This window comes from Chlamydotis macqueenii, chromosome 7 (assembly GCF_036417535.1).
Source record: "Chlamydotis macqueenii isolate bChlMac1 chromosome 7, bChlMac1.mat, whole genome shotgun sequence".
NCBI lineage: Eukaryota > Metazoa > Chordata > Aves > Otidiformes > Otididae > Chlamydotis > Chlamydotis macqueenii.
The window spans coordinates 31298153-31318687 of record NC_141562.1 but is presented as its reverse complement, the minus strand read 5'-3'; positions in this window follow the sequence as shown (position 1 = coordinate 31318687).

The window sequence follows — 20535 nt, the reverse complement described above, 5'->3', positions numbered from 1 at the left end:
TCTCACCAGCAGAGGGCACAGACGGCCTGTTTTCATCTGTAGGACACAAAGCGGCAAGGTTCAGGGAGAAGCCCTCCTAGCTATTTTTTGGGGAAAAAAATAACCCTATGTATTCTGTGTAGAATGAGTTAGTGTACCAGCTAGTAGTGTTACCTCTGGACTTAACTGCTACATCTCTCTTGGCTTGTAAAAGCTTTGGTTGCTACACATGACAGCCCGTCAGCTTAGCAGTTCACTTGTCCCACTTGGTTCTCAAATGATGTTATCTGAAGCTACAGGACTGGTTTGAGTTTACGATGACATTGACTTGCCCCTGTGGCTATCACATCCCACATGATATTTGCATGTTTGCAACAACTAAACCCCAATGAATTTAGGAAAGATCTTGTAGTCAAAGACTGCTCCTTCTTGGCAGCTAACTGAATTCTTGTGTGGTATCCGAAGAGGTGAGAGTGACCATGTGCATCACCACTGCATTATTTTACCTATAGGTTAGGGTACAGGGAACACTTCCCGTTAGAATTTTGTGCTCAGAAGCTATGCTCCAAGCCAAACTGCATTTCCGGAAAAAGTATGTACAACTTAATCCTTTGAATTCTTTCTGAGTCATCAGCCTTGCAGGAAAAAGCGTCTGCACTTGGATGAAGCCATTAAGGAACTGAGTGCTACTGACAACAAGCAAAGAAAATGAAGTCTGTAGTAGACCCAGGGTCATCCAGAGATGTTTCTGTTGCTCATCCCTGTTCTTTTGCCTCAGGCTCCTTTGGACTAGTTTGACATTCAGTCCTTACATAGTGAAATGCTGAAGTAAGCAGGCCTATGTTTGTAATATGCCTAATACACTGGAACCTGTTCCTGATTAGATCTTGGAGTGGGGCTGTAATGCACTGTCCTTGATTCCTGCCTGGCAGCTCATGTGCCAAGTGAAGTTTTTCCATCCATTTAGTTTCTCTGCGTTTACGTTCAGAAGCTATTATTTCCAGTCTCTGGGTCTCCTGGGAATTCCTAGGTGGTGTCATATTGAGCTGTTATTTATACCTGGAGTGCTTGACTGCTGCAATCAGACATGTGCAGTCTGCATTTCCTGCTCTCTCTGGCAGTAACAGCCAGGCAGCAGAGAGCCAATTGTTATATTTGGCATTACATGTGCAGCACACACCGAAATTCTGTGTTCAGACGTAGAAATCTTGTACCAGCATTAATCAGTTTCCATGAGCTGTTGCAAACCAATTCATCCCAGTGCTAGATCGTAGCCTGCAGAGGGCAGCCTGACCTCGTGTTTTACTCCAGCAATGTGCTGAACTGGAGAATTCGGTGGTCTGCCAGCGTCTGTGTACTATCAGTGTGACTTGCTGTGGAATAAGCAACTGAATGTTGCAAAGAATTAGCATCAGCCCTAAACTCAAATAGATTCAAAAGTGATAAAAAAAAAAAATCACTTGACTAAATTAAACCTTCTGGTATTTTTTTTTCTTTTAAAAGTATTGAAAGGAAAAAATTGCATGAGAAAACTCAGCTAGACCTGAGCTATAGATATTTCATATGTACAAAAGATAAATGTATTGGTAGAGGCAAGAGAAAGAAAATATCCAGAATATGTGTACCTGAATGTACTGGACAAAACTAACAAGGGAAGAAAAGTTTTTTCCAAATCTTGTTCAAGGAATCTTTCAAGATTCAAGTTACTACTACCATGACTGTAAGACTGTGCCTTTGGCTGGTTGGCCCATGTTCCTTCCCAAGTGTGCCCAAAGTCCTTGTGAAACAGCCATCACAATTTCAAGCAGATTTTGTCCAAGAGAATGTGTCTACATGCAGGCACCTGCCTTAGCTGTGAAACTGATCAGTGCCAGGTTTGGGACTAGCGGTTGCTATCTTGACTTAGTATGACAAGGAACAAGACATTCAGTTCTTGAAAAAGAGCCTGTACTTTGAGTCTCTCAAATCAAATTGCGTCCAGCAGCTAATTAAGGAATGGTCTTGATATGCTCTGAAGAGAGGCTTGTCCACTTCTATGCTTCTCAGCCAGAGGGCTCTGCAATACAGTGTTCTGAATAGAAAATAAGTATAAAATAATAGCATTTGAGGAATTAAGACAGCCTCAGCAATGTGTGAATTCCAGGAGTACAGGAAGAAACCTAAATATCTCTTATTATTAGATGTCAAATTATTCGCTGGTGTACTTTCACATTGATTTAGATAATTAATTTCTTTGGCCCCAAACTTTCTACCCCACATAAGCATGGCTGTTCACAGCAGAATGCATACGCTTCTCACAGTTTGGCTCATTGTAATGGCAGCTACAGATGAAGTTTTGCTTCCGATTCCTAAAACTTTCTCCATGTATAGGAGTGCTGAGAGATTTTGACTCTGGTTTATTCAGAATATTCTTTTCTATTCTTGCTATGTTAATCATAAACATCTTTGCTAAAGTGAAATTTGACCAAGGAAATATCTGTCATGTTTTACATTGATAGCATGGTGTAAAAGTTACTCTATGTAAAAATGCTTGCAGATTTAACAACTCTGATTGCGTAATTTAATTCAGTTTGGCCACAGCAAGTTCTTCAGGGTAAAGTAGGGCACACAGTGACATAACACCCTTACCTGATGCAGATTCAAAAACTCTAATTTATAATTAACAACAAAGGCAATTTATGGGATTGTCTGTATATCTCCTGAAGGCATGCACTGAATACAAAATTGGAAGAAAAAAAAAGTTGATTTAGGAGTCAAGATTCACAGCTGCTATTCATGGTACACACTTCATATGTGAACCAGTGAGAACCTGATGCAAAACCCGAGAAGTTTCTGACTCTGAGCTCTTTGTTGGGATCTTCTTGATAAGGATACACACATAGGGATGATGCTGAGGTTCTTCAGGAGTGAATGCTGGCCACCATTTAGCTGATCTTTCCAAACCTGACTCTCAGAAATGAATTTGTCATGTTGGCCCGTGTGCCCTAAGCTCCCACAGGTACGTTAGCCATTTTGATGCAAGGGACTAGATATTAACAGGCTCATTTGGGGTCTTTCCTTTAGCTAGCAGGATCACCAATATTTCTTGGTTGTATAAAACCTATAGCATTTATGTGATCTTACATAAGATTACGATCTTACATAATCTGTGTAAAAATTATATTTTTTGCCATAGAAGTGCATATACCACAGACAATATGGGGAGTTGAATAACATGCAGAGGATCAAGAAAACTGATTCTATGCAATGAAAAAAAATAAGGAAGATGACTTTGGGATTTATCTCAGGGGAACTTTCTAACATTTTGATTTTTTCTCCTTTTTTTTTTTTAATTTGATGGTTAAGTCTCTTTATATATGTATATTTGGGATATTTGCGGGAAAAAATTCAGTAAAGCATTTCTATTAATGTGTGCTGTGAGTAATTTGGATCTCAATTCTCCTTAGAAAGATACAAATGGGGACTTTTCTCTCAAGAGATTAGTGGGAGCTGTCCTTGAAGCTTACTGAAATCAGTGAAAGGCCATGTATTTCTGTGAATATGCTCTCCATTACTGACTAATTGCAGACTCTGTAAGAGTCTTACATTGAAAGTAAGAAAGCTGTCTTGCTTTCGTGTCATTCATGTCACAGAGAACTATTTATCGTGAGCTTATTAAAATTCTGATTAAATCATAAGACATAGTAATGCTGTAGATTTTGTTCCTTTCTGGTATGACTGCTATAGATCTGATTTCTCTGAGAAAGGAGACAGTGGAGTTATGGTGGAACATGTAGTAAAAATTTGTAGAAAAACCCTGTAGTTTCCGTTGTTCTTCAGCATCTCAAAATCAGTTCAGTGAAATACAGTTAAACAGATTATCCAGGCCAGTCCTGGCAATCCTTGCCATTTGCCTCGCCCACAGAAGTTGTTCTTTGAAGCCTACATCTGTAAAAATTTGTCTTTTTTTCCAAAAAAAAACCCCTAACTTTTGTCACAGGGACCTGATTTCAAGAGGAAACGTGCTGTGTTGTGCAAAGATGGGTATGTTATGCCTGATAAGTTATCTGCATCAAAGATGTAATGCTGACTTCTACCTATTTTTTCATCCATGCCAAGAGATTCTCCCCTGATTTTCGTGAAAAAAAAAAGATAATTATTTACATACAACTGATGGGATCCTCATTATTTTTAAAACTACTATGCTACTTTTGCATTTGACAAACTGGTTCAAAAATGAGGAGGGACAAACAATGAGATTATAAACCTTGTTTCCCCAGGAATTGATGCTAAAAACGTCAATAGTTTATTTATTCTTTTTGAGGCGGGGAGAAAGGGTAGGGAGAAGGGCAGGTACTGTAGGGACTGGTACCAGCAAATTGCTGGAAAGCCAAAGCACAAAACTTGCAGTGATGTATTACATGTATACAGCATATTACAAGATGGTGCAGTGTCTGATCTTAGGTATCTAAGTCTTGGTCCAAAAGCTACTGAAAAGTGAAGTGGAGATTCTCACCCACATTGGTGTGCAGATCATGAGTGGGGCGATGTATTGGCTGTAAGAGTTCAGTATCGATCAATGGTTTCACATTTCAGACTGACGGGTTAGCTGGACATTATCATTCTCTTAAGAGTTTTCTGTTTGTCTAAACCCAGTTTACTTAATGGAAGGAAAATGAAATTTTCTTCTATATATTCACACAGTGGTTAAGTGACAGCAAGGTGTATTTGGTTTTTGGGGCAAGATTTTGATAGCTGGGAGGGCTACAGGGGTGGCTTCTGTGAGAAGCTGCTGGAAGCTTGCCCCATGTCCGACAGAGCCAATGCCAGCCGGCTCCAAGATGGACACGCCACTGGCCAAGGCCGAACCCATCAGCGATGGTGGTAGCGCATCTGTGAAAATGTATTTAGGAAGAGGAAAAAGTTGCTGTGCAACAGCAACTGCAGCTGGAGAGAGGAGTAAGAATATGTGAGAGAAACAACTCTGCAGACACCAATGTCAGTGACGAAGGAGGGGGAGGAGGTGCTCCAGGTGCAGAGATTCCCCTGCAGCTGGTGGAGGACCTCACGCTGGAGCACACGGGTGTACCTGAAGGAGGCTGTGACCCTGTGGGAAGCCCATGCTGGAGCAGGCTCCTGACAGGACCCATGGACCTGTGGAGAGAGGAGCCCAGGCTGGAGCAGGTTCCTGTCAAGACCTGTGGACCCATGGAGGACCCATGCTGGAGCAGTTTGTGAAGAACTGCAGCCCAGGGGAAGGACTCATGCTGGAGCAGGGGAAGAGTGTGAGGAGTCCTCCCCCTGAGGAGGAAGGAGTGTCAGAGACAACGTGTGATGAACTGACCACAACCCCCATTCCCTGCCACCCTGCGCTGCTGGAGGGGAGGAGATAAAGGAAATCAGGAGTAAAGATCAGCCCAGGAAGAAGGGAGGGGTAGGGGGAAGGTGTTTTTAAGATCTGGTTTTATTTCTCGTTATCCTACTCTGATTTGATTGGTAATAAATTAAAATAATTTCCCCAAGTTGAGTCAGTTTTGCCTGTGACAGTAATTGCTGAGTGCTCTCTCCCTGTCCTTATCTTGACCCACCAGCCTTTCATTATATTTTCTCTCCCCTATCCGGTCGAGAAGGGGGAGTGATAGAGCAGCTTTGGTGGGCACCTGGTGTCCAGCCAGGGTCAATCCACCACACAAGGGATGCTGCGCAGAGAATACCGCCCAATATTTAGGATACTTTTCTTCAAAGATGCAGGTTGCTCTGTGCGCTGACATAGATTTTCTCTGTGATCTTGGACAACATGCTTAGCTCCTCAAGGGCGTTTAGGCATCTAAAAATACCAATAAGGGATTTGAAAACAGCTATTGGTTGGTAAGATACATTAATCTGTTTAGGTATGTCTAAAAAATCCCAAGGTGCTTGTTTGCATCTCTTAAAGCCCAAATACCTTTAAAAAATGTTGGCCCTAGCGGATCTGACTTCACCACCTGAGTTAGAAGCCTGGGCTGTCGGTGCAGGCAATAGGAAAATGGAGGAGGTAGGATCCTGCTTCCCGGTTGACTAATTCAGATGCCTCAGGTAGATGCCTGAAAAAAAACAATGTCAATCACTGCTCCTTAATGGACTTCTAAAGCAGTCAGGAAATGGCTCAGTCAATCAAACAGCTCAACAGCATGCTGCTGCTCGAAAGGATCATCTCTTTTCCCTCTAATGGTTCCTCCTCACCCCTTCCTGGCTGAGCAGTTCTGCACTCGCCTTCTGTCAGCTCCAGTGTTTATCTGAGCCTTTGGCTTCTTTCTCTGTTCTTCTGTATCCTTATCTGGCAGAAAGCTAACCCAGTGCAAGAAAGTGAGCAATTCTTTGCTAATTAATGAGCTAAAGTAGTTCCTTGAGGGTCAGACCGGTGGTGATGGTACTCCAGTGAGAGGAGCAGGAGCAGATGTCTTGGAGCGAGTAAGAGAAGAGGAAGCACATAGGAGAGTACGTGACCACCCCTTGCAGAAGCAGCAGTGAACTCCTGGATTGACTTGTCCATCTTATCTGACTCAATATCTCTTACCTAAGTATCTGAGCTCTTAATCTCTAAAATAGTAATAATGGCATCTCACTTCTCTGTGCCTCCCTTTCCCACCCTCTGCAGCTCCCTTCCACGTTCCCCAGATCTTGGCAGGATCCGAGCCAGCCACTGCAGAGCTTGATTCAGCTGCACACATGCAGATTGCCTGGCTGGTGCTTGTGCCTAATGAAGACGTGCCCTCCAGAACTGGTAGCTGTTGAGATCCCACTGCGGCTTTTCTCCTTCATGTAAATTTATCTTATTCTAATATTTATGCAAATTGCTACAAAATTTGTAGAGATGTAGAACTCTTTCTGAATTACACCTTTTAGTCAACTTGAATTTAAATTCTTCATATCCAAATCTGAAAATTCTTGGAGGGGACTTGATGGACAGACAGGAAAATAAAATTCTTATCAGCCTCAATTCCTCCAGAAAACCACCTGAAGAAATCTTTTTAATAAATGAGTGCTGTACCTGATCCGTTTTAGCATTCTCTAATATGTCTGTTGAACTTCTCTGCCTTAAAGACTTCTCACAGTAAATGGAATAAACTCTTTGTGTTCTATAGAAACCCAAGTTACAAATGCTTTTCCCTTCCTACTTCCTAGCAGCATAAAGAAAGGAAGTTCTTCATTAAAAAGGCTAATTTCTGCATGTTCCTGAACCTTCTTTTTAAAGCCATCTATTAAGTCTCACACAGGAGAACCCTTGATAGTGCTAGTTAGAAACTCGCTGAAGGAAGTGCATAGGAAATTAGTAAATTAAAAATACAAAATGCTGTCATACTACATTGACTCAGGAAAACCTTGGCTCTTTTGGACAAGAAGGAAAACTTGAGTTGTTTGCAAGTGGAAAATTTTATTCATTTCGGAAAAGAAGACAGGGAAAGGAACTGTTTTTCAAATGGATGTCAGATCACCAACTAAGGATAATGCCATAGCAGTTGTGAAGGAGAAGAACTTGAGATTTATTTCATTCCTGCTGCAGGATTTAGAAACATCTGCAAAGGACAAGAAAAGAGAATGACATAATGAGTAAGATTGAACAGAAGCGTGAGGGACACTGGGGTAATCCATGGCAAACAGAGCTGGATATGACTAAAGGTCATTGCTGTGTGCGAGCATGAACAGTGTCAGAGAAAGGGATGTGCTGATTCATTTATTGCACGTACATCACCTGATGAGAAGGCACGTTTGTGCGTTCTGCTGCTGCTGTTTCCATACTTCCTTACACATACACGCTCCCGGCTCAGCTGCTGCGACGGGGAAGGCGAGTGGCACAAAAGCAGTGCCAGAGGCTTGGTCTGACGGAGCAGGGACGCTGGGTAGGCTGCACTTCCAAACGGCGGTGGGAACGTGTGGTGTCTGTTCCTAGCCTGCACGTCTGCTCTGTGGACACACTGTGATGCAATCTTTGCCACCTCTCTCGGCTACAAAGATTTTGGTGATTGTTTTGTTTTTTGGGTTTTTTTTGATGGAAGAATTGTGCAGGGTTCTTGCTCATATGAAGATGTATTGTGTATGGTACAGCAGAGTGGAGGAGTGTGATTCAGTCTCTCCTGTCATTTACTTTACATGCTGGCTCCTCACTGAACATCACAGATTGCACTTTCTGTTTCTCAGTTCATCGTTGCCCATTTTGAAATTGATAACAGCCTGCTCTCATGTTTTAATTTCACTGTTCTGATGTGGTCTCCTAACCTGTAGTTCTTGCCAGACTAGATTGTTTTGCTTAACTCTTGCCGGTATCTAATAAACTGGTGGCAGAGGGGTTTTCTTTTTAATGTGCCCACTAGATCCCGATCTCATCCCTCCGTGCTTTGCAGTTGGTGCTTGCTGCTTTTATTAAGGAGCCGGGAGGAAGCCGAGTACTCGTTTCTTCATGCGGGTGGCCAAGGCTGTTTCGCAGCCTTGCACTGCTGCGATTTGTGCGTGGATACACTATTTACACACCCACAGCAGGTGCAGAGCTGCTGTGCTCCGGGGCTGTTCCGCGGGTGAATTTCCAGTTGTGCTCAGGCCACGAACGCGCCGCATCGCTGCCGAGCAGCCCCGGCTCCCCGGCTCTGTGAGGAGCGCTGCTTTTCCCGGCGTGGCTGTGCGGGCGCTGCGGCTCTTCCCGCCCCGCACACCCGGCTCTCACTCCCGCTGACTGCAGACCGCGGCCCCGCCACACCCACCCACGCACACGCGCGGGCTCACACTCGCGCACACGCACCGCAGGGAGGGAGCGCGGCGGCGGCGGCGCGGACCCGCCCGGCACGGCCCGGCCCAGCCCAGCGCCACCCCACCTCCACTGTCGGCCGCCGCGGCGCGGAGGGCGCAGGGCGGTGCGGGCCGTGCGCTGCCGCCGCTGCTCCGCGGTTTCTCCGCCGCCCGAGCCATGTCTGCCAGAGGTGGGTCTCGGCCGCGTCCCTGCCTCCGCGTTCTGCGTGCGGAGAAACCGCGCTTGACCTTGCGCACCTCGCCGGGCTGCAGTGCCGCGCCGGCTGCGCTCGGGCGGAGGTTGCGCGGGCGTCGCCTGCTCGGTACCATTTTGTGGCTGGGAGAGGGGTGCGGAGCGGGTTGCAGGGGGCTCGGCGCCGCAGAGCATCCTCGGGGGTCGGGCAGCCGGCCCCGGGCGGGGCGGGGGGGAGTGCGGAGGTTTGGGGCGTTTGTAATGAGGATGGGAGGGGATGGATGCAGAGAAAGGAATGGGGGGCTCAGGGTCAGAGCCGGGTGGTTATCGCTGCTTGGGAAATAGCAACCGATTACTGCTGGGGTCTGGCTGCTGCTGGCGGTTGTGAAGGCAATGGTCCTGTGGGGTGTGGTGGTAAATCCCGTCGCCAGATTAATCGTCCCTCCGCTGGGTATTTGCATCTGGCTTGAAATGAACACTGTGGAGTTTTCCTTCGAATCTGCATTTGTTTTAATAATGGCCTAAACTCGAATAGCCTTTGTCCTTTGCTCACACTTGTGCATAGGCTCGGACTGGGTCTTTGGTGATTTGGGGCTGGAGATCAGCCCTCATCTACTGCAGATCCTGCTGCTTTGTCCCAAACTTCGGCGTCAATATCAGAAACTGATGCAGGTGTGGCCCAAAGATTGGTGCCCTTTTTTTTTTTTTTTTTTTTTACAGTTATTACCAGTTAAAGAACTGGAGGCATAAAGTTAAGCATTTCCTGAATGTTGTCATAACAAAACAGAAATACTTGTAAGCATCTCTTTCTTTTTTTTTTTCCCTGAAGGAAGAGAGAAGATTACCTGCACAATAATGACAAGGAAAAACACTCCCTCGTTATCTCTGAATTGAAAAAATACTTTGTCAAAATTATGTATTACAAATGATCAAACCCTTGAATGTAGGGATATGTCTTATTTGTTCATCACTTTATTTCTCTGCATCTTCATGTATTAAGTACTACTCAGCACAGACCAGCTCTTACATTTGCTTGGATTCCTGTTGACGTCCAAATGAGCTTCATGTACATGGAAGGGCATTGTGTGGCTGCTGAAAGGTTGTCAACGTTTTGTGGTTAGGACCATATTCCTAAAGCATCACACCCATTTTAGATATCAATAATAAATGGTGTTAGAGCAGCATAATCCTTTGTAGCACAGTAGAATTCTTGCTTTCGGAAGAAATGGATTGTGTCGGTCTCCAAAGAATCAATTTGTGGAAGAACACTAAGTATATTATCATCAGTGCTGTGCTAAGGCTGCATTAGTACTTGTGGGGAAAACCCTGCAAAGCTTTATAACTTGGTTTAGATTTGTGGTCTTCAAAGGGTGTCGTGGTTTTGTTAGTAAGGGGGGGCCTAAGGGGTACCTGGATTTGAAGAAGCGACAGAAAAACTTTGCAATTTCAGCTCTGCAGATGACTCCCCAAAACTGAACTGTACAGAATGGGAAGCCAGGGAATATTTCCACTGGCCATGTTCTCTTTTCCTCCCCCCACTATCCCTCTTTCCTATTCATCTGCACAACACATGATGTTTGATGCCTGCTTGATTCTGCTGGAGAGCTGCCTGGAGAAGGGTGAATTCTTTCTCAGCATCTCCCGTGCCATCTAGTTTTTTTCAGAGTAATTATTTGGCGAGAGAGAGAGAGACAGAGTCCACATGACTTTAGGGAAGTAATGAATAAGATTCATAAAAGGGATTAAGATATTAATTTCTATCAATATCTGCTTTTCAATTTTAACAAATAGACTTAGTTGGAAAATAAGCGTGTCTGTGCGAGTAAGTAGTTACTCAGTACTGACCAAAGGCTATTTGTGTGTAAAGCAGTGTAGACCATTGTTATTATTAGCCATTTTAAACACTGCTGCTGTTAAAATCTTACGTATGAGCTTACTTTTACACACTTATGTGGTATGATGGGTCTTAATGATGTTGCTCATGAGAATGTGGCTCAAATAAATATTTCTTGAGGGTTTTAGGGCTTTGTTCAAATGTCAGGGACCCTTTGCTTCAGGAAGGCAGATCACCTCATACATATGCAGTCTCATTAAAACCACTGTATCATTAGGGTCTGCCTGCTCAGCGAATATTGATTGTTAATATTTTATGTTGTGTTAGCCGTCCAAAAGGTGATCATTGTTATTCGGAATGCATCAGACACTTGGGGTTGTCTGCTTGTTGATTATATACCCAGCGTAACAAGAATAGCAAAAGAGATAAACATTCGCCTGTGCTATTTTTATTACTAAACTGCAGAAGATAGTCGAGGGATAGTAAAAAACATGACAGTATTATCAGTGTTCAATTTGTGCAGCTCTCTATTCATCTCTTTTGCTCCAGGAGGCAGCATGGTCTAGTGAACTGACTGCAACAGATGACAGAAGAAGATCCTGAAATCCAGCCATACCTCTGTACTTTTGGACCGTTCCTTTTAACTCTTCTGCTCTAGTTCCCTGTTGTTATTTAACCAAAACTACCCATATAGTCAATGACATTATGACAGATTGTAAGTCAATACATAAAACAAATTCAACACCAATCCATGTAGTTTTGCCTTAAATGGAACTCTAAATGAAGAGTTTTATGCTTCCCTTCTTGTACAATGGAAATAATGGTAGTTAACTTTTTCAGAGGGATTGCTGTGAGCTCTAATGGCTCACCTCTGCTTTAAGATGAATTTTCTGAAGCTTTCTTTTATTTTCTTCCACCCTTCACAGACTAGGTTGTTGCAGTCCTTCACACCTGTCCCTCACCTCTTGCTGTTAAGAAAGTCTAAGGTCTCTAACATTCTTCTGCTCTACTTCCTCATAGTAGAGCTCCAGCTGATGTTTTGACCCAATGCCAGATGAAGCAGCATAGATGAGTATTCCCAGAAGCTTGAATAAATAATCATTTTGGAAATCTAGTGATTGAACTGGGAGCTGAAAAGAACTTTGAAAATCCCTTTCCACTTCCTTGTGAAGTTGGAGTCCTTCCCAGGGCACTCTCATGACCTGCTCTGCTGCCTGTTGGGATCGGTGGAGAGCTGCCATTGACGTCAGTCAGGTTTTTCAATTTTGCAGTTTGCAAAAGGCTTCATATTCTACTTTCAGCTGTTGTTAAGTAGTTGTTACTAGCACTCATACACAACTGAATTTGAGTGTTGGAGTAAGCCTTATAGATTGTTGCTTACCTAAGGGCTTGTTTGCAGAGCTGTAAATTCTCTGGATGAAAGACATTTTTCTAAAGCCAAGTGTAACTGTGACCTACTTGCGCATGTTATCTCAAACTGCTTAAAAACTGTCAAAACTGCTTGTTATCATGAAGGTCTTAGTTAATGGAAAAATTGCTATTTTTAACTGTTATAATCTTCAGTTATGCTAGAGCAAACAGGCACAAATGCTAGTGTTTGGTATGGTCAAATACAAAGATCTTTGCTAAAACCTTTTTTCTAAATGTTGAAAGAATTAGCATGAGCTATATTTAACTCAGTAGGCAAATTCTTCAGGAAAATGAAGGGATGTGAAATAGAAGGTTTATCAATAGTGGTGTCTTTTCAGCCTTTTTTTTTTTGTGCCGTAACAAAAATCTCTGAATTTTGACAGAAGCCAGAGTTAAAGAAATATTATTGCTGTCTAATATTAACAGGTTGTACTGTGCCACTCTGCTGCTGCCAGTGTGGGTGTTGTAGAGAAGATAATTACATTTTTTTAGCCTACTCAGTAGTCAAAGTAGTATGGTTTTTTAGCTTAAGAATTTATTTTATACTACAATCCTTGTCTTTTCCTATTCGATTTTCTAACAAATGTAGATCAAACATTTCTCATTTCAGACAAATAAATCACTGTAATGCTCATGTGAGAGAGGTTTTGTCCTCATAATACAGGTGAGACAAGAAGTGAAATGAATTTTTTCTTTTCCCTCCGTCTCAGCGCCAGGTTAGAACATGGGAATTTCTGCCTTCTGGGCCTCTTCTCAAGGCTCCTCATTTGTTCTTACACAAGTTGATAATAGATTTCTAATAGAGGATGATAAGCTTCAGATCCTTATGTTTTGCTCTGGTAACAGTTCTTTCTTAATTTGCACTGCACATCACTTGATTGTTGTGAACTTTTGTGTGAGGAAATCACAGATTTTCAATGAGAAATTTACATGCTACATCTGGAGCTCCTACACATTCCACCAATAACCTTTGTTTTTCTTTTCCTAATCTTCTCATCTTCCTCAGATAGCTGTAGACCTGGCTGCTCTTGCTGGCAGTGATGGCTTTGATTGAGGTCTATGCTGACTGGTTTAAAAACTGGAAGCTTCTGGTCAGCGTTTTATTATGGTCTATGATTTTCACAGTAATATTGCTAATATCTAAAGGAACCAGCCACTTAAGAGTGGCGATGTTGTCTGCTCTATCATTTTTTAAATCTATTGCTGTGGGCTTTTTTATTGTTGTCAGAGGTATTTCTTTCAGGCATGTAATAACCTCCCTAATTGGTGGTGTGGCTAGTACCTGGCTATCACAAAACGCTCTCAGTCCGAGCGACCTGGAGAGTGGTGCAGTGTGAGCTGGCTGAACATTTCCTTGATTTTAGAAGTTGAGAATTTTAGCATGTTTGGAGTGGTTAACTGTTGTAGCTTCAAATGCTTCCAGTTCTAGTGATTTATACCGTTTTCCTTGGTACCATGCTCCGTAGCCTGAAGGAGGACGTTCTTGGCGGGGCTCGGTGCTCTGCAGCGTTACCTGAGCCAGAGCTGTGTGCAGCCATGCCGACACAGCTGTTTCCCACTTTGAATACCTATGCACTGCAGAATTTGGAGCTGGCTCTGAAGGTTTTTCTCTCCCCAGCTTTTGTCCTGAATTTCTTCTGTACCAATTTCATACTGTTACTTAATCCTATCTCTATTTGCTGTTTAGTTCTTCCAAATACATGTAATGACCTGTGTTTTTTTTTTCTCCAGTACTTGTTTTAGGGCTTGAACCTCAATTTAATGTCTTAAGTAGCTCAGGATCAGCAGCTTGATTGTCACTGCAAGCTGTACTTGTCTGTACATGAGAATCAGTAGCTGCAGCCAGATCTTTAGGCCTGGTAGAGCTTTTGTTTTGATGAGGAAGAAGAGTATTTTACTGAGGTATATGACTTAAACAGTCGTATCTCTTTTAAGCTGCTCCTTTTAAAGTTTTGCCTCTGTCTTGTCTTTTTTTCCCCTTCTACAAAACTTAGTCTGTGCTGTTTAAGTTTTGTGATTAATGAAAATTAGTCCTGAATGCATGGAAAAAGTTGCATAGACTAATGGCAACAACAAGAGGAAACTGGGACAATGAGGTAGAGTCTATTTTAGATGCATGGCTTTGAAAGGAATTGCACAGAAGGAAAATAAGCATCAGCTTATGGATGGAAAAGCCAGCAAAATTGCTTTTAGTGAAGAACACCAGAACCTCGTTTGTTTTGCAGTCTCTGAAAACAATCTTTTGGGGATTTCTTTTTTTCTTCTTCTTCTTTTAATAGGTTTGAATTTTGAATTGAATTGAATATTCTGAATTATTTTTAATCTAATCTGTTAGTAATTGAAAATAAAAGCCACACATGGTTAGTTCATGTGACTGGTGTAGTATTTCTTAATTTTGCAGTGTAAAGGCAGTAACACACAGTGGAAAGCAGACGCTGGTCTGTAAGTTCTGAGACCAGCAAGTAGCCTCTCATTTTTCATCACATACAGTTTAGGCTATGATGTCCTTATAATTAGGTGTTCTTCATTTAAAAACCAAAGAAAACTTCTAGACATTATACAGTAATAGAACAAAAAACTTTTGTGACACACTTATTTTTTAATTGCTCAGCCCTTAGGGTGACATGTTTTCAGAAAGAACTTCATTTTCAGAAGCTCAGACCCAAATAAGATTCCTATCCCTGTAAACATTATTGAGTGTTACATTTGGTATGTTTACCAGTCCCATATGTTATGTAGAGAAATCCTTAATTTGTAACAAGGTTGGACCAGACAGGCTTCAGCAAGGTACACCTGTGAAGGAGGAGTCTTGCGTTCTCCTTTTCTCATTTGTAAGCCAGAATTAGCGCTTTGGTGAGTCAGTTTGTTTCGTGTAAACCATGAAATGTGGCCACATCCACCGTGCAGTGCTTGCTGCTTATGTGCATGCGTTGGAGTTAGACTTAAACTCAGTGTGGTGCTGATTGTGTAGAACTTCAGCGAGAGCTGAGTATGACCTACCTGACTGAGTACTTGCCCAAATTCTTGTCTGGATTTTGCAGCCTGTGTTGGCTTCTGTGCTGTTGTGAACAGTTTGTTGTGGCCAGGCTCAACAAACTCAGCTGTGGTGATAACTGTGGTGTGATTACGTAACCTTGGAGTTCCTTCCCCATGGCTAGAAAGGATTGCATGCGCTTCACATTTGTTGAAAACTATTACTCTGTTCATCTGGGCTCTGCATTTTGAAGTGAAAGGAGAATCTGTTGTCGTCATTATAAAAAGACCGATGTGTAACAAGGTATGATGGGCCAGAGTGTTTTGTGGCACCAGTATGTTCTCTGCCTTCAGAGAGGAGGTTTTCCTGCCATGCTGGTAGGATTACTGTGAGAGATAGAATCATACAATCTTTAAGGTTGGAAAAGACCTCCAAGGTCATCAAGTCCAACTGTCAAAAGATACACAGGAGAGATGCCTGCTCTGGGCAACTGGGACTGAGGGGTGCTCTGGAGGGGAGTGTGAAATAGGAAACATCCAGAAGGCAGTGTTCTCCAAGGTGAGGCAAAAGGGGGCAAATACACCCCTGTGGTATATTTGCAGTTTCAACTTCCAGGGGAGTGAAAGAGAAACATCCAAGTCAGTCAGCAGATTGTGAGGTTCTCACTCCCTGAAGCCCTTAGACCTGTGCTTAGCTCTTTTTGGAGCATGCTGAAAAGTGCAGTACACGTTGCTGTCCATTGACAAAGCGAATGATGTTTTTTTCTATTTCATGGGCATAGATGTTTTCTTGGTAACTTACTGGCATGGCACTGTAGGGATCCTTTCAGAGATAAGCTGGAGAAGTGAGTGGTCTTATCATAGTGGACTTTCCGAGGACATCATGGTAAGAAGTTTTGGTTTACCGCTTCCTTCCTAATAAGGATAGTTTATTCTGTTTCTGGAACTACACAAACAGGTCATGTATTGTCATGTGATGGACACATTTTAACCCAAACTGCGAAATTGAAACAGTTTCTGTAACATTTTTTTAGTACTTATCGTTCCCTTTGCTGTACCTGGAACCTCCACTTAGTTATTTCTAATGTGCTCTCATTTTATCTACCGTTTCCTCCAATGTAAGTCTTGTATGAGTAAGGACTGTGGGATTTCCCTCAGTGAAAGGATTCTGCTTTAATTACTGTTATTATAAACCTGATTTTGTTTCTATTGCATCAGTCTCATATGAGGCATCTTTGATCAATAGAGCAGTCAGCAAAACTGCTGTTTAAATTACAGTTTCCTTTTAACTAGTGATGAAAGCTTTCAGTTTATTTTTGGCATTAGAAAGCCTGGGAGATAACCAGGTTAGATAACAGCTGAAACCTAGTTAATGATAAAGGAGCATAGCTGAGAGAGCAAAATAACAGCTCTGAAAAAGATGTTCCAGCCTAACTCTGTGACCCTACACATACAGAAGATGCAAACCAGTCGATGCCAAAGTACTGGGTTTCTCTGGTCTCTCCAGTTGCCAGTGCTGTTAATCCACATTTGCAGAAGAGTTGGCTTCAATAAATACTGTGTAAGGTGATTGGATTTAATAGAATTAGGGTGTAAATGAAGAGATGGATTTAGGACTTGCTGTTTCACTGAAGATAATACTGAATACCTTGCTCAGTAGAACCGGAATATAGTTGAGCGTATGTGCAATAGGCAACGTGGCAATCCATGGTTTTCTCAGAATGAAAACCAAAAAAAGAAAAAACAGTTTTTTTTTTTTTCTTGAGTGAAATCACACGTGAATGATGCAGAAACTTTTAAAATTAGGTTTAGTTGCAAAAGGAATTGTGCTGAGTACTACCCATAAAGTAATATTTTATGCCTATTAATGAAAGGCGACATAGTGTAAGGACACTAATTGTCTCTGCGAGGACTGACTTGATTCCAGTTGGTAGGTGTGTACATGCACAAACAGGCTGTGCTGAGGTGTATGTGAATGTCTCTGTTCCACAAAAAGAAATCTGCAGATGTCCTGAGTGGTTTTAATGAGCAGAGCTGTAAGACTTACTACTTTTCACTGGAATTCTGCCCAGTTAGGGTTGTTTTTTTTTTTTAATTTTAATTTCACCTGTTCTCATTAATATTTTCTGCATATGAATGCAGATACACAAGACAGGATTTCAATGTTTCTATGGCCGCCTACTGCTGCTGTATAATTTTCTCTTTCATTGTCCTAGTAAGCCAATAAAACAATTAAATTATAATCAGACAATCCACTAAAAACCTGTGGCATATATACATAAGAACAAAACTTATTGCAAGAAGACAAAATTGTTATATAATCATGTGGTTATCCAAAGCTGTTTATTCTACTTTATGAGCTGGAGATAACTTCAAAATTATCCAGCCCAGACTTTGATCTGAGGAGGAATAATAAAACTTTGATCATTGTTGAATTGGCAGCTGCTATAAAAAGCCTATGCCATATTTCTCTCTTAGTAACACTGGCTAAATCCAAAAGAAATGATAAAAGAATTTTATGATTGCGGGTTAGGGATGCTTTCTGACTTGACCTGAAGTAATCTTTGTCCAAAAATGTCTATAAATATTTTTTCTATTTTCTCTTGCCAGATGTTTTGATATTTTAGATGAACGACAAAAATGTTTTATGTACTGAGATGTGCAAAGCACATTTGGAGTCTAGTGTTTCAGAGGCTCTGGTTAACAGATTATGTTCATACATAATGTGATTAATTTACAATAAAATTCTGATGCCATTATCTTGCCTTCTATCTTTCTGAAAACATCTTTTAAAATTTAAAAATTTTAAATGGGCAATGTCTGTGACTATGTTACAGTTACCACAATGATACCATGTTTCTTTCCATGCTTGCAACATAGTAAATATTTTCCTACACACATTCTAGGTTTTAGGCTCTTTAATATGTTCTGTATATCTAGATAGAACATGACTTCTGCCCCTAAGTAGTGCAGGGGTTTTTTCAAACCTGTGTGGCAGGGATGTAGAGAGGTTCGGGTGATGTTTGGTTCAGTGTTTCATGAGTGAAGTGCCATGAAAGGGCCACATCTTGTTCTTTCTTCGGCCAGGCTGTCATGGCATCATGCGTTCGGCTTGTTCTGTCCAGTTCGTGGTGGTGCAGGGGTTGAGCAGGGCAAGAGTCATAGAATCATAGAATCATAGAATGGTTAGGGTTGGAAGGGACCTTCAAAGGTCATCTAGTCCAACCCCCCTGCAAGGAGCAGGGACATTCCTGACTAGATCAGGTTGCTCAGAGCCTCATCCAGCCTGGCCTTGAACGTTTCCAGGGATGGGGCCTCCACCACCTTTCTGGGCAACCTGTTCCAGTGTTCTGTAACTCGCATCGTAAAAAATTTTTTCCTAATTTCTAATCTAAATCTACCCCCCTCTATTTTAAAACCATTACCTCTTGTCCTATCGCAACAGGCCCTACTAAACAGCCTTTCCCCATCTTTCTTGTAGGCCCCCTTGAGGTACTGGAAGACCGCTATCAGGTCTCCCCGGAGCCTCCCTTCTGCAGACTGAACAGCCCCAACTCTCTCAGCCTGTCGAGTCAACCTTTCCCTTCGTTTGCTGGGAGTTTTCCTGCTGTCTGGCTCCCTGCTTGTTGCAGATAATCTGCAGATCTAAAATGTTCTTTCATAATGTTGGTCTTATGTTTTGAGCAGTAAATCCTATCGAGATAAACATCTTCAAAATTTAGGTTTGGGAGATTTAATGACTTTTTGCAATAGCAGTTTCCCTCTCTTTCTCTTGTCCTCTGGTGACAGCTTTCATGGATACCGGGAGTTCTCATTTTTCCTTTCTGCAAGGCACATGGGCCAGGCAGACCAGTACTATAAGATGCACTTTATTCTCTGCCTATTGTTGCCACTCCATATTTATCAAAAGCAAAAAGACTATGTGCCTGAAGGGGGATTAAGAATCCTACCATCTTGCTATTTATGATGCTCAGGAGATATTTTTAGTACAGGTTGTTGAGGCTGCTGCCCGAGGGAATGGCTGAGAGAGGGTAGGTCAGGAGGCAGCCAGCTGAAATCAGTGAGTGCTCTGGCTGGAATTGCCGGGAAGGGGTAACCCCAGCAAAGATCCCTTTGGTGGTTGTGTGTGTGCATGTGAATGTGTATGCATACACATAAACAGATTTGGAGTCTATGTATAGAAAACAACTAAAGAAACTATAATCACACATGCTCACATTTGAAAGAGATTAATCTGTGCTCTGTTCTACACAATTCCTAGTCCCGAAAGATTATCGGAATTAATGTGGAATGGTTTTTAGGTGGTACTCAATTTCCATAGCTTAACCCTCCCTCCAAATGTACAGGTCCAGCAAGATATGAATGTTGTTAATTCAGAATAAGACTCAGTTTCGAAGGAAACAAGGTCACGATTGAGCCTTGTTAAATCTGCTTCCTACACTTTCCTCTGGAGACTGAGAAGTCACGAGAGCAGTGGGTGAAGGAGGCAGTGAGTAAGGGCTGGGGAGAGCGGAAGCAGAATAGAGGGGCACCTGAGAACGATGAGCAAGAGAGACGTATTTAAAGCAGAGTGAGGCAAAACAGCGTGTGCGGAAATCCTTCTTCAAACCGGTACGGAGGTAGAACTGACACAGAGCAGAACTGGCCCTGAACCTAAAAAAGATTAAAAGAGATGGGACTAGAGAACATTTGGAGAGTTACAGAAAGGAGCTGTAAGTGTTCTGATGTCAAAAAGCTCTTTGTTTTGACTTCTTTGGTTTTTGGACACCTCAAGTAGCCTAGCAGTCGTTCTCGCACAGTGTGTGCTGGGGTAACTGTCCTTGCAATTGCTGCATATATTTTTGTGATTTTCTGAAGGGAGTGGAGGAAAACATTCATTTGAAATCGCCTCAGGGAAAACTCTTAGCTGCCTAAAACCTCTGAACGCTTCAGAGACTCATCGAGGAGCTGGTGCTCTGCCAAATCCTATTTTTAAGCAATTAGGTTCCTCTCCCAGCTTTAAGAAGTTGTGCTTCTCTTGCAATATCACACAAGCATAGGGCCTGGAAAGGTAGGGGGGAACATGTGTGCAAGCATATGACTTTTCAGGGGAAAAATATAAAATTAAGTTTGGTGGCATGTCTCCATGTTTGCATCGCAAAGAGCTGATCTTCAGTGAGCATGCATAGCTCCAGCCTGGGTGCGTTTCCATCCTGCTGAGCCACACAGTCCATGTCACTACTTTAAAGTAGAATCTGCTGTTTTCCTTGAATACATAGTTAATTCTTTTATTGTAAAGCTTTCTTTGCACTGCAAATTGAAGTTTCAAACAGAAGTATTAAGAGATTTCCTAGGGCAATTAGAAAACCTCGTCAGCTGAGTAATGTAAAGAAACTAGAAATCACAGTGCCAGCAGAACTCCTGTGTT